General features: G+C 44.1%; 1 protein-coding gene across 1 annotated transcript in view; it reads left to right on the top strand.

The window, feature by feature from the left end:
• Positions 1-13019, top strand: part of LOC149231433 (uncharacterized) — a 293700-nt gene that overhangs the window by 164163 nt on the left and 116518 nt on the right. The gene's annotated exons all lie outside the window — the stretch shown is intronic.

Genomic DNA, 13019 nt, shown 5'->3' on the forward strand with positions numbered 1-13019 from the left:
CTAGACACAGGATCATCATCAGGAGCTACATAGACATCATCTGGTTCAGTGTTTGAGGATGCCTTAGCCTGATCTGCAACCTCAGTATCAATGCCACCAATGAAAATAGAAGTGGACCTAATGGAAGCACAAGTTTGTTGACCTGCATGACTAGAGCCTTCCATTGGTTCTTTGCCTTTCCTTGATGCTGCTACTGATCCTGGTTCTGATGCCAACACATAATCTGCTTCATCCCCTGCTAAAGCCATGTCGATATCAAATCAGCCTCAAACACAGGTTCTTCAGTCTCCTCCACCCATTCTGATGTTGGATCAATATCGTCCAACACAATGGGATCTAGATCAGGAGTTTTGCTCATCATTTGGAGCTCCGATTGCATTCATTGTTTACCCCCAAACCATGAAATCCTGAAAACCATTAAGTCTGCTGAATTTTGAGTGAAATCTAAAATTCTAGTTTCTCCATATGAAATCCAATGAGGTCGAAACCACTCTCAAACATCCTGAGTCATTTCATGGTAATGTTAAAAGTGACATTTCCTTTAATTTTCATTTTCATCCTTTTACTTTAAGAATTTAACATTACCATTAATTTCCAACATTGTTACAGTTGAAACACCCTTAGTTTCCCCCCAAAACCCCTAAAACACAGTCAAGAAAATGTTTTTATAACTTCACAGTGGGCGTGCCTAAAACCGGCCGGTTTAGGACAGAACCGGCCGGTTTGATACAAACCGGCCGGTTCCGTCCTAAACCGGTCGGTTTTCACCGGTTAGGGCAAAAAAATGATGAAATGGCCTTTCCAACCGGGTTTTTTGGCCGGTTTAGACCGGTGGCCTTGCTAACTGGCCGGTTAGACCGGTAACCGGTTTTTAAAAACGGTTTTGAAAACACTGCTATAACCCTTAGGTGAACTGGGCCATCCTCCAACACACGGTTGTGGGTAAACAACCAGGGATTTGAACACGGGACCTTGTACTCACATTTACTTTACATTTTCATGGCTTGTCAAGTGAGCACCCAGGGTTGGGCCTGGGGGGGGGGGTGTGGGGGAGCTAATTTGAGACCACAGCATTAATCACACAATAGCTATAAATTAATTTAATGGAAGCATAACAATTAATTCTGCACATACACAGTTAACTATTCCTTAAAATCAGCTTTTCTTTCCTTCCAAAAGAAATTACAAGGAAGCCTCCCCATGCTGTTCAAAAAACAGCACTGCATAGATAACAAAAACACCCTGAACTGTGTTTGTACAGCCCACTGAAAAACCATAAAGAACAAAAATCTGTTGTACAACTTGCATGACAGTTTGTATGGACATGTCTGTACGTTTGTATTATCCGTTTGGTTCCATCAATATGATTGTATGGAATTGTATAGTCTTCTGTCTCAAACTGCATGCTGCCTGGGAATGCCTCTTCCTATTTTCCTTCTCTCTCTCTCTCTCTTTTACTCAACTGTTCAAGTGTGAGCAAACCTCTACCTTGTCTTTATACTTTTAGTGGAGAATCTATTTTTAAGATTTATCCTAGTTAAGTCATGCATGAGATATAGACTCAAATACTAAATACAAGACTTTCATCTTTTTACTAAAGATAGTCACACAGTAGAATTACTTTTCCAAAAGTAGATTATTTTTCAAGATTGGGCTTTTTCCCCCTCAAGAATATTTAAAACTACTTCTTGCATGTCCACATTGAACATGTGTAGAAGTTCATGTTTGAGTTATAATTCTCAACGCTCCCTCTTAGTGAGGAAGGAATTCTGTACCAATCCAAGTTTGACTTTCAATATCTGAAGCTTCCGTTTTGATAAAGGCTTTGTCAGAATATTAGCTAGCTGTTGGTTTTTTGGATATGCTAGAGCTTCAATGCTCCCTTTTGAACCTTTTCTCATATGAGCTTAATGCCAAACTCGATATGGTTGAACTTATTGTTGATTTGTGGTAGCATCGGATGTGCTCTAGCCATGAAAATCGGTGGAGAGGCTAATGCAGATGAGATCTATAAGACCTAGAAATGATTTGGGGAAATTCCACCTTGCTAGAGAGATATTAAAATAATTAATATTTTTAATGGAGTTCGTAAGTTTAAACTTAGGAAAATTAAAATATTAATGGGTATTAATATAAAACTGGGTGAGAATGTTCTAAATGACATGGATCAAGCCAAATCTAATCTTAGCCATTGATTAGAGACTTCATCTCGGCTGTTGAAGAGTCAACACGAAATGTATAAGAAGAGGCTTGAGGGTTAGTGGGAGACACACCAAGGTTGATCAGTCAGTTCGATTTTTTGGAGGGAGGTTTGCTGAGAAAATTCGAACAAGTGATCTGTTGCAGTGAGGGGCAGTGAGTACATAGCAGAGAGGCAGAGATAGTGCCAGAGGGTCAGCGCAGTGATTGAAGAGACTGACACAAAGGCAACAGGAGCCATGCAGAGGCAGCTAGAGACTGTGCAGAGGATGAGGGGCCTGCATTGGTGATGCAGAAGGCCAGAGAGCTGACACAGAGAAGCAGAAGGCTGACGCAGAGGGTTCAAGAGCTACGCTGAGGCTAGCAGGGCTGACGTAGAGCCTTGGAGAAGCGCCAGAAGGAGCGATTTGACATTTGGCGGGAAGATTTCCAGCAAGGAAATCAGGACTTAGAGGGAGATTTCCAGGAGGGAAGTCGAAACCAAGAGGGAGTCCAGAAGAGGAGTGAAGATGGCAGTGAACAGACTGAGGGATCAGGACAAGTTGGACGGGGCTTCCAACTTTGTCATCTGGAAGGCCAGGGACTTGGCAGTCCTGGATAGACATCGCATCAAGGGCTTCGCCTTGAGAATCGTGGCTATCCCAGTCGACCCAGCTGATAATGAGAAGTATGAGGATGCAATGGCGAGGGTGAAGTGCATAATCCTTGACGGGGTCAAGGATCATGTTGTACCACATATTGCCGAAAAGTACACAACAAAGATGATGTGGAATACTTTGACGACATTGTATCAGGGCACTTTCGTGCAGCGGAAGATGCTATTGGAGAATCAACTGTGGTCATATCAGATGTAGAAGGGGGAGCAGATAGATCTATACCTCGTCAGATTGTAGGAGATTCGAGACCAACTTTCTTCCATAGGGGCCGCATCAGATCAAGAGTTCATGGTGAGGATTGCCCTGAATGCAGTCTCTAAGGAGTGGGAGACATTTGTCCAAGGCATTTTGGGCAGAGCTACTCTTCTAGGATGGGAAGAGATGTGGGCAACTATTCGCCAAGAAGAGATCAGATAGTTGACCAAGGTGGGGAGTAGTGGCAAAGGAGGTCGAATCAAGAAAGAGGAGAAGGAGGATGTGGCTTGGGCATTTGCGGGACAGTAGCGGAAGAAGAAGAAGAAGGATATCTCCAAAGTGAAGTGCTTCCATTGTGGGGAGCTGGGTCATTATGCATCCTAGTGTCCCAGGAAGAAGAACAAGGGAGAGGCTTCTGACTCCAAGGTAGCTCCGGCTTAGGCGGAGAAATATGTCAAGACTGATGACGACTGTGCCATGAGTGCTCATGCACTTCTAGAGAAGAGGTGGGGTGACATCGAGCTGTAGTCAAGAGGACTACAGAAGATGTGGGGCAGGATCATTGAGGTACCCAAACTCTTGGATCATATCCGACTACGGGAGCCCCTAATGACAGTAGCAGGATGACAGATTTTGGGTAGAAGCAAGATGCAATGGAGCGACAAGGCAGTGCTAGAGTGCAGTGGTTTGTAGTAGTGTAGTGGGAGTTGCAGTAGTGCGAGAGGCACAAAGTTGTTTGCAGCAGTGCAAGAGGCACAAATGAGGTTGCAGCAGTGCGAGAGGCACAAAGGTGGTTGCAGCAGCGCAGAGGCAACAGAGGGAGCACAAGATAGCAACAGAGGTAGCTTTAGTATCAGGAGGCTTCCAGACCGACAAGGAGTCAGTATTTGGGTAGATCAGTTACTTACTTCTCGGTAACTAAGTTGTAGTGCAACAGTCAGTAGTGGAAGTGATCTGGGCGGCATGGGTAGCATGTTGAGAGGGAGCTGCAATACAGATGTAGTAGTGGCAGTGGCAAAGCCATGGGCAGTAGTACAGGAGGTAGCAGTGCAGTGGATGTTGGGCAACAAGCCAAGCATCAACACAGGTACTGGTGCGGAAGGATCAGTGTGATGTTCAGTGGTGGAGCATTACTAGAACATGTTCCTCGCTAGGAGGGAGTGTTGATTTGTGGTAGCATCGGATGCGCTCTAGCCATGAAAATTGGTGGAGAGGCTAAGGCACATGAGATCTCCAAGATTTAGAAATGGTTTGGGGAAATTCCACTCATTAGAGAGATATTAAAATACTTAATATTTTTAATGGAATTCCAATGTCTACACTTAGGAAAATTAAAATATTAATGGGCATTAATATAAAATTGGGTGAGAATGTTCTAAATGACATGGATCAAGCCAAATCTAATCTTATTCGTTGATTAGAGATTTAATCTCGGTCGTTGAAGTGTCAATAGGAAATGTATAAGAGGAGGCTTGAGGGTCAGTTGGAGACACACCAAGATTGATCAGTCGGTTCAATTTTCTGGAGCAGGGTTCGCTGAGAAAATTCGAACAAGTGATCTGTTGCAACGAAGGGCAGTGAGTACGTAACAGAGAGGCAGAGACAGTGCCAGAGGGTTAGTGCAGTGACTGAAGAGGCTGACGCAAAGGCAACTAGAGCTGCACAGAGGCAGCACGAGCCATGCAGAGGCAGCTAGAGACTGTGCAGAGGTTGAGGGGCCTGCGTGGGTGACGCAAAAGGCCAGAGAGATGACGCAGAGAAGTAGAAGGCTGACGTAGAGGGTTCATGAGCTATGTTGAGGCTAGCAAGGCTGACATAGAGCCTTGGAGAAGCGCCAAAAGGATTTTCGTTGGGCAGACTTGCTGAATATCTGTCTCTGAGAAGAAGTATTATTGCCGTGTAACAATCTCTGTTGGGTGAGCCAGTTCGGCACCCTATTTGTACTCAAGAAATATGCATAATAATAAAACCCTCAGATCTGTTGCACCGGTTTTCATGCATTGGGTTTTTGAGGGGACGTGTTGTCCAAAAATAACGGTGTCCCTTGTGTGTTTGTCTAGTATTTCAGTTGCTGATCTGTTTATGAGTTAAGGCTGCATTTGTGTTTATTTTTAGTCTTTATATGTATAAATAACTTGTTAATGGAATAAACAAGTAGGTGCAATAAACTAGATAATGCAGTAGGGATTTCTAATGTGTCAGAGTTATCACGGAACATTGCGTTCTAAAAGAGTTTGATACAACTGTGGTTGGTTATCATAATAAATGACTATAAGATCCAACTACTTATCAAACAATCTCGTGACTAACTTTGCCAAGATAGATGCCCTGACAACTAGTATTACTAGCTGCCTTGCATTCTTCCTTTTCTGAGCTAAGAGTGATGAAAGTTTGCTTCCTGATGAACTAAGATACCATTGTTGATTTGAAGCCAAAGTAGCTCCTTGAGGTCCCCTTCCTGTTTATTGCATTCCCTACTCAATCTAAGTCCGAATAACCACACAACTTCACTTCACCATCTTCAAGATATCTCAAACCATACTCCACTACACCCCTCAAAAACTTGAGTACATGTTTTGTTGCTACTGATCCGGATTTAAACGGGAACACAACAACTTATAGAGATAACCATAAACACAGAGATGCAGCGGAAATAATACTTCATTTCATTAATGTAAAATATTGAAATATGCTTACAAATAGAAATGGAAATAAACCAGCTAGAGCGATGGTAGCTTATCTCTGAGAAGAGATGTGGTGGCTACATGCCTCTGAACTGTCTTACAATGAGGCTCAAGGGCCTTTTTATTATTGAACAATAAGAGCAAACCCTAAACAACCAAAACCCTAACTCGAGGAGATGTAACACCAAGAGTTTATGAGCCCCGTTGGGGTGAGTTGGACAACCAACTTCCTGGGGTCGTGACTTGGTCATATTATCTCCGTTTGACGCGCATGATAACCCGTTGGAAAGATCTCTCCGAGGACTATGACGAAAAAGACGATTTTAGGTACAAAATCGCCGGTAGGTAGATTTCCCAAAAAACGTTGTTTAGGGCCTCAAAATGGCTTCAGATGTTTAGGACCCAAAAAACTACTAAAAATAGTAAACTGTGCTACAATTAAGGAAACTGAAAAACTGAAAGAAGCAATGGTAGGGGTCCAAGTGGAATTGGCGGGTGGCCACCAATATCCACCTGGATCATTCCTCCCTACTTACAAAGCAATGGTCCCCATTGTGTTGAGTTCCTCCATGAGATGAGGAAACTTTTGTTGAACTTGGTCCCTGGTGAGCCAGTTGCCCTGGTGAAGGAGTTAGCTTTCTTTGACAACTCGATATATTTGGATATCTTGCTGGCGAGTGTGCTTGATCTGTGTGTCCATGATTCGATCAGTTGCAACTTGTTCCATACAATTTGGATTTAACTATGTGGGTGTGAGCTGTTCTGCATTGTCGGATGTGTCTAGTAATGGTGGAAAGTATGGTGGAAGGTTGTCCACATTGAACACTGGGTGTAGGCCAAGGAATGGGGGAATGCTGAGCTCAAATGCATTGTCTCCCATAGCGTTGATAATGGTGTAAGGACCATATCGGAGTGGTCTAAGTTTCCGATAGGTTCCGGTAAGGCTTTCCTTTTGCAAATGAAACCAGAATTTGTCGCCCACCTGAAACTTGTGTGGCACCCGATGTTGATCATGTTGCTACTTGTACTTGGCATTTGATTTCTCCAGAATGTCATGGACTTGTTGGCGAATATGTTGGATGTGCTCAATGAAGCAGTTTGCCTTATTTGTTTTAGACTGGACATGAGCCGAATCTGCGTGAGTAGTTGCAAATGGCATGGCCACATCAATGGGACACTGTGGCTGGAATCCCAAGCCCACCTGAAAAAGGGTTGTGGCCAGTTGAGCTGTGGACAGCTTGGGTGTAGCTGTGCTGAACATAGGAGAGGCTCTCCTCCCATGTGCATGGATGCTTTGAGTTGTACATGCACAGAATGTGTATGATGATCTTGTTGACAACCTCTGTTTGGCCATCAGTTTGAGGATGGACCTCTGTGGACTTAGTGAGTTTGGTGTCCAACATTGATCAGAGACTGGACCAAAATGTACTGAGACACCTGCTATCCCGATCTTGTTCCATACAATTTGGATTTAACTCTGTGGGTGTGAGCTGTTTAGCATTGTCGGATGTGTCTAGTAATGGTGGAAAGTATGGTGGAAGGCGGTCCACATTGAACACTGGGTGTAGGCCAAGGAATGGGGGAATGCTGAGCTCAAATGCATTGTCTCCCATAGCCTTGGTAATGGTGTAAGGACCATATCGGAGTGGTCTAAGTTTCCGATAGGTTCCGGTAAGGCATTCCTTTTGCAAATGAAACCAGAATTTTTCGCCCACCTGAAACTTGTGTGGCACCCGATGTTGATCATGTCGCTGCTTGTACTTGGCATTTGATTTCTCCAGAATGTCATGGGCTTGTTGGCGAATATGTTGGATGTGCTCAATGAAGCAGTTTGCCTTATTTGTTTTAGACTGGACATGAGCCGAATCTGCGTGAGTAGTTGCAAATGGCATGGCCACATCAATGGGACATAGTGGCTGGAATCCCAAGCCCACCTGAAAAGGGTTGTGGCCAGTTGAGCTGTGGACAGCTTGGTTGTAACTGTGCTGAACATAGGGGAGGCTCTCCTCCCATGTGCATGGATGCTTTGAGTTGTACATGCACAGAATGTGTATGATGATCTTGTTGACAACCTCTGTTTGGCCATCAGTTTGAGGATGGAACTCTGTGGACTTAGTGAGTTTGGTGTCCAGCATTGATCAAAGACTGCACCAAAATGTACTGAGACACCTTCTATCCCAATCTGAGATGATAGACTGTAGTCCCAAAGTGTACTCACACTCGTTTAAAGAAGAGTTTAGCAGTGGCTTCGGCTACGATATTCTTCTTGCAGGCCGCCATAATGGCCATCTTCGAGAACCTGTTGACGACCACAAAAACACAATCGTTTCCATACTTAGTGGAAGGAAGGCCTGACATGTAATCCATGGAGATGGATTCCCAAGGTCGACTAGGGGTAGGCAACAGAGTATAGAGGCCTTGCTTCTTGATGGTAGGTTTGCCAATGGCATAGGCAGTGCATGATCTGATGTAATTCCCGAGATCCTGTCGAAGATTCGGCCAATAGAAATATTTTTGCAGTACTGCCACCGTTTTCTCCACCCCGAAATGCCCAACAACTTGACTGTAGTGTGCTTCCCAAATCATCTTGGCATGCTTGCTTGAAGGAACACAAAGGTGACCCAAGTGGCATAACAGGGCATCCTGGAGGTGAAAATCTGGAACATGCTGACCCTCCAAGAGTGTTTGGTATGTGTGGCCAAATTCTGGGTTGCTTTTGTAGAGAAGTGGCCAATCAGAAGTCTCATGCCCACAAGAGTTGAGCATGGTGGCTAACGCCATGATCGGTGGTCGACTGAGGCAATCTGCAACATTATTGGTGCTGCCCTTCTTATAATTGATATTCAAATGGAACTGTTGCAGGTATGTGGACCACTTTTGATGGCGATCATTCTTCGATTTCCCTTGGGTCTGTATGAACTGCAAGGGTCGATGGTCTGTGTGGATGACTGTTTCCTTCTCGAAAATGTAATGCTTCCATTGTCGGTAGGCTTGCACAATGGAATACATCTCTTTGTCATAAATGGGGTACTTTAGGACTGTGTCTGAAAGTGTCTCACTGTGATATGCCACTGGATGCCCGTGTTGAGTAAGGACTGCCCCAATAGCATAGTCAGAGGCATTTGTCTCGACCTCAAATGGTTGTTGCAAGTCTGGTAATGTGAGCACTGTTGCTGAGAAGAGGCGATCTTTCAACTCTGTGAATGCCTTCTGTTGAGATTCAAACCAAAAGAATCTTGCTTTTGCTCCTCCCTTGGTGACTTGACTCAAGGGCCAAGTGATATTAGAAAATCCTAACACAAACCTGTGGTGGAATTTGGCAAGACCTAGAAAGTTGCGGAGCTTTGTCAGAGTGGTTGGAGATGGCCAATCCTGAATGACTTAGATCTTGGCTGGATCCACATGCACCCCATGTTCATCAATAATGTATCCCAGATACTGAACCTGGGTCATGCCAAAAGTGCATTTCTCCAAATTGGCACATAACTTGTGTTGCCGCAGTGTTTGGAGAACTTGTCGGATGTGGTGGAGGTGCTCTTCCCAACTCTGGCTGGATATCAGGATGTCATCCAAGTATACCACTACAGATGAGTTGGTGAATGGCCACAAGATGTTATCCATTAGCCTCATGAAGGTTGCAGGAGCATTTGTCAATCCGAAACGCATAACCAACCATTCGAAAAGGCCCTCCTTGGCTTTGAAGGTAGTCTTCCACACATCGGAGGGTTCTATTGGTACCTGGTGATATCCTGACTTCAAATCGATCTCGTTGAAATATTTTGCCCGTTTCAGTTCGTCGAGGAGGTCATCAATCTGTGGGATCGGGTACCTATTATAGATAGTGATCTTGTTCAGTGCCCGATAGTCAATACAAAGTCTCCAAGTCCCATCCTTCTTCTGTACCAACATGATTGGGCTCCCACAAGGCGATGAACTCGGACGGATGTGATCTTTCTGTAGTAGCTCCTGTATTTGCCTCTTGATTTCATCGTTCTCTAGAACGGAGCGTCGATAGATTGGTCCATTGGGCAGCGACGCACCTGGGGTCAAATCGATGGAGCGCTTGACCTGACAGTGTAGAGGAACCCCTACGAGGGAGGGAGGTGAAGATGTTCTCGTTCTCCTCCACGACCTTGTCCATCTGTAGTTGTCGTGCGGAGGGGCCTTGTTTGGAGGTCGTGGCCACTGTCTTCTTCTTTCCTTTAGGGCGTATCATTAGGAAAACAAATTTTCCGGTTTTGGAAATGAACTTATTGCATTGTTTTGCAGTAATCAAAGAGATGGCGGTAGGCGGTGCTACCTCCGGTATTTTATACAACTTATTTCCCAAAGTAGCAATAACATCACGTGGCCTTGATTCATACACAGCATGTTGCTTCCACAAGTATGGTTGTCCTAATAATACATCACAAACTTCAAGGGGAGCAATGTCACACAATACCTCATCCGTGAAGGGCTTGATGTTGTATGGAAGGCGACACTGCTGGCTCACGCGATGATCCCGTTCTTGGTGAAGCCACCTGATGGTGTACAATTGTGGATGTGCTGTGGTCGGTAAGCCCAGCCGCTTCATGACCTCTGTTGAAATGAGGTTCTTTTGGCTTCCGCTGTCGCCAATGAACTATAGCGGGGAGCCCTTTACCCACATATGGGAGTGGAAGAAACGCTCCTCCTCTGGATCTTCGGGTTCCTCCTTCTGGATCTTCGTGGTGGCAATGGTGGGGTTGGGCTCCGCATCGATAATCTGCTTCCCTCTGTCATTCCCCTTGTCAGGTTCTGCCTTAGAGTCGGAACATCATCTTATTCTGAAACCTTTAGCTTGGCCACCAGTGACTGCTTGGCTCGACACTCACTTATGTTGTGAGTTGAGCTCTTATGGAACTCACATCACTTTCTCGTGTCCTTTTTCGGCTTCGCAGCGCTGTTCTTTGCTTGCAGCGTTGGCGGGTTTTCTTGGGCCGACCTGCCTTGGTTTTGTCATTTGTTCTGCAGTTTGGGGGTACCTTTCCCTTGCTACGGATTCACAGATCCAAAGTCTCACTTCTTCTGTTTAAACTTTTGCTCGACCTTGACGACATATCGGTATGCCGTGCCGAGCGAGGAGATGTTCAGGAATTCTATTTCTTCCTGGATGTACTTGTGTAGGCAGTTGCAGTATTTGAGTACCAAATGCTGCTCCAAATCCTTGATACCCAACTCTGTGCGAATGGTATGGAAAATATTGGTAAACTCTGGCATGTCTTGGTCCCTTCCCTATTGCAACGTGGTCCATTTTATGTATTGATACTCATAGCTTCTGACAGGGTAGTACTGCTCCTTGATGGCATCCCGGAATGAATTACAAGTGGGTGCGGCTGAAAATAGTGAACCTATACTTTCATCCTTCTGCTCGCAGTAGGTTTCCCGCTAGTCCTTGACGTGGGGGGTTGCTTTGAGAAGAGCGAAAATAATCTTTTCCTGACTGGAAAAATCATGAACAGAAAAATAACACTCTAGCAGATTTAACCATTTATCGACGGCATCTGCGTCTGTTTGACCCTCGAATATAGGGATTTCAAAATTAACTTGTACCTTAAACGGTGTGGCGTTACCAGAGTAGCTATTGGAAGCTGATGCCTCGCCCTTGGGTAGCCACTGAAGAATCTGGGCAAAGCTGTCCATCATCACGTTTCTTTGCCGCTCGAGGGCTTCTTAGAGCAAGATTTTGATAGGATCTCCTTCCCCCTCGTCTTTCTTTTCATCTGCCATGGGAGGCCGTCGGGATTTGCGAGGCTGGTCTTGCAAAGGTTCGACCAGTTCAAGCCCTAACTCCTTATATCCTGACCTTGTTGGGGACATGCAAAGAAAAATAGAGAAAAGAAGAAGACCGCTCTAATACCACTGATCCGGATTTAAACAGGAACGCAACAACTTACAGAGATAACCATAAACACAGAGATGCAGCGGAAATAATAATTCATTTCATTAATGTAAAATATTGAAATATGCTTACAAACAGAAATGGAAATAAAATAGCTAGGGCGATGGTAGCTTATCTCTGAGAAGAGATGTGGCAGCTACATGCCTCTGAATTGTCTTGCAATGAGGCTCATGGGAATTTTTATTATTTAATAATAAGAGCAAACCCTAAACAACCAAAACCCTAACCCGAGGAGATGTAACACCAAGAGTTTATGGGCCCCGTTGGGGTGAGTTGGACAACCAACTTCTCGGTGTCATGACTTGGTCATATTATCTCTGTTTGACGCGCATGATAACCCGTTGGAAAGATCTCTCTGAGGACTACGACGAAAAAGACGATTTTACGACCCGAAAAACGTGTTCGGAAGTTTAGGACCTGGAAAATTGCTAAAAATAGTAAACTGTGCTACAATTAAGGAAACTGAAAAACTGAAAGAAGCAATGATGGGGGTCCAAGTGGAATTGGCGGGTGGCCACCAATATCCACCTGGATTAGCTACCCAACCACTTGCCTTGGCTCCACCTTGAACTGACTCAAGGTGTTTACTCAAATGTTATGAACATAATAAATTCTAATTAATTATTTAGTGACAGATGTGTCTTATTGAAAAGTTGAAAAGACACGTACTTTAGTGAAAAGGCACCCCAACTAGGTATTTATAACGGGGGCGCTCATTGTTATATTCTTCACCATATCAAATCTTTTATCAATACATTGATACTACAATTATATTTTATCTTTGAATACAAATATGAACTTTTTTGCTACATTGGTATAATGGCCAGGTTGGTAGTCGTACTGTATACTTGGCTATCAAATTACGGCCATTTTTGTATGGATTGATACTGTATGCACTCATTTTTCAATTTGTGCGATCCTTTTTGTATAAACTGCCATTGATTTTGTACAGACAACTTTGGTAATCCATTTAGCTGCCTGCACCTGCCACCTTCCAAAATCATCCTTGCTACTCTACATTGTTTGTTTGTGCGCTGCTGCCATCGTACACCCCTATTTTCTACCCATAAGTTGTAGCTTCTACCGTGTTGTACACATATTTAATGGATGCCTCGTAAGTCGTATAAATTGTTGTCCTTGTTCCCAATCATCGAATTTGGACGTTGAGTTTACCTGGGCTGTCTTTTTCGTACAATTACATCTTCAAAAATTTGTCATACACTTGTGTGATTTTATATAGTCACATCATCAAGCCCGTACGACTGCATCCTCAAAGTCATGTTTTAAATCTTAGGAAATCCACTTAGCTAACAAGTTGGGTTATTAAACCAAAATAAAAAAATGAATTTCAATCTATTACCTTTA

Source organism: Pinus tabuliformis, chromosome J (genome assembly GCF_031772625.1).
Source record: "Pinus tabuliformis cultivar Carrire ecotype Pingquan chromosome J, CPIR1, whole genome shotgun sequence".
Taxonomy (NCBI): domain Eukaryota; kingdom Viridiplantae; phylum Streptophyta; class Pinopsida; order Pinales; family Pinaceae; genus Pinus; species Pinus tabuliformis.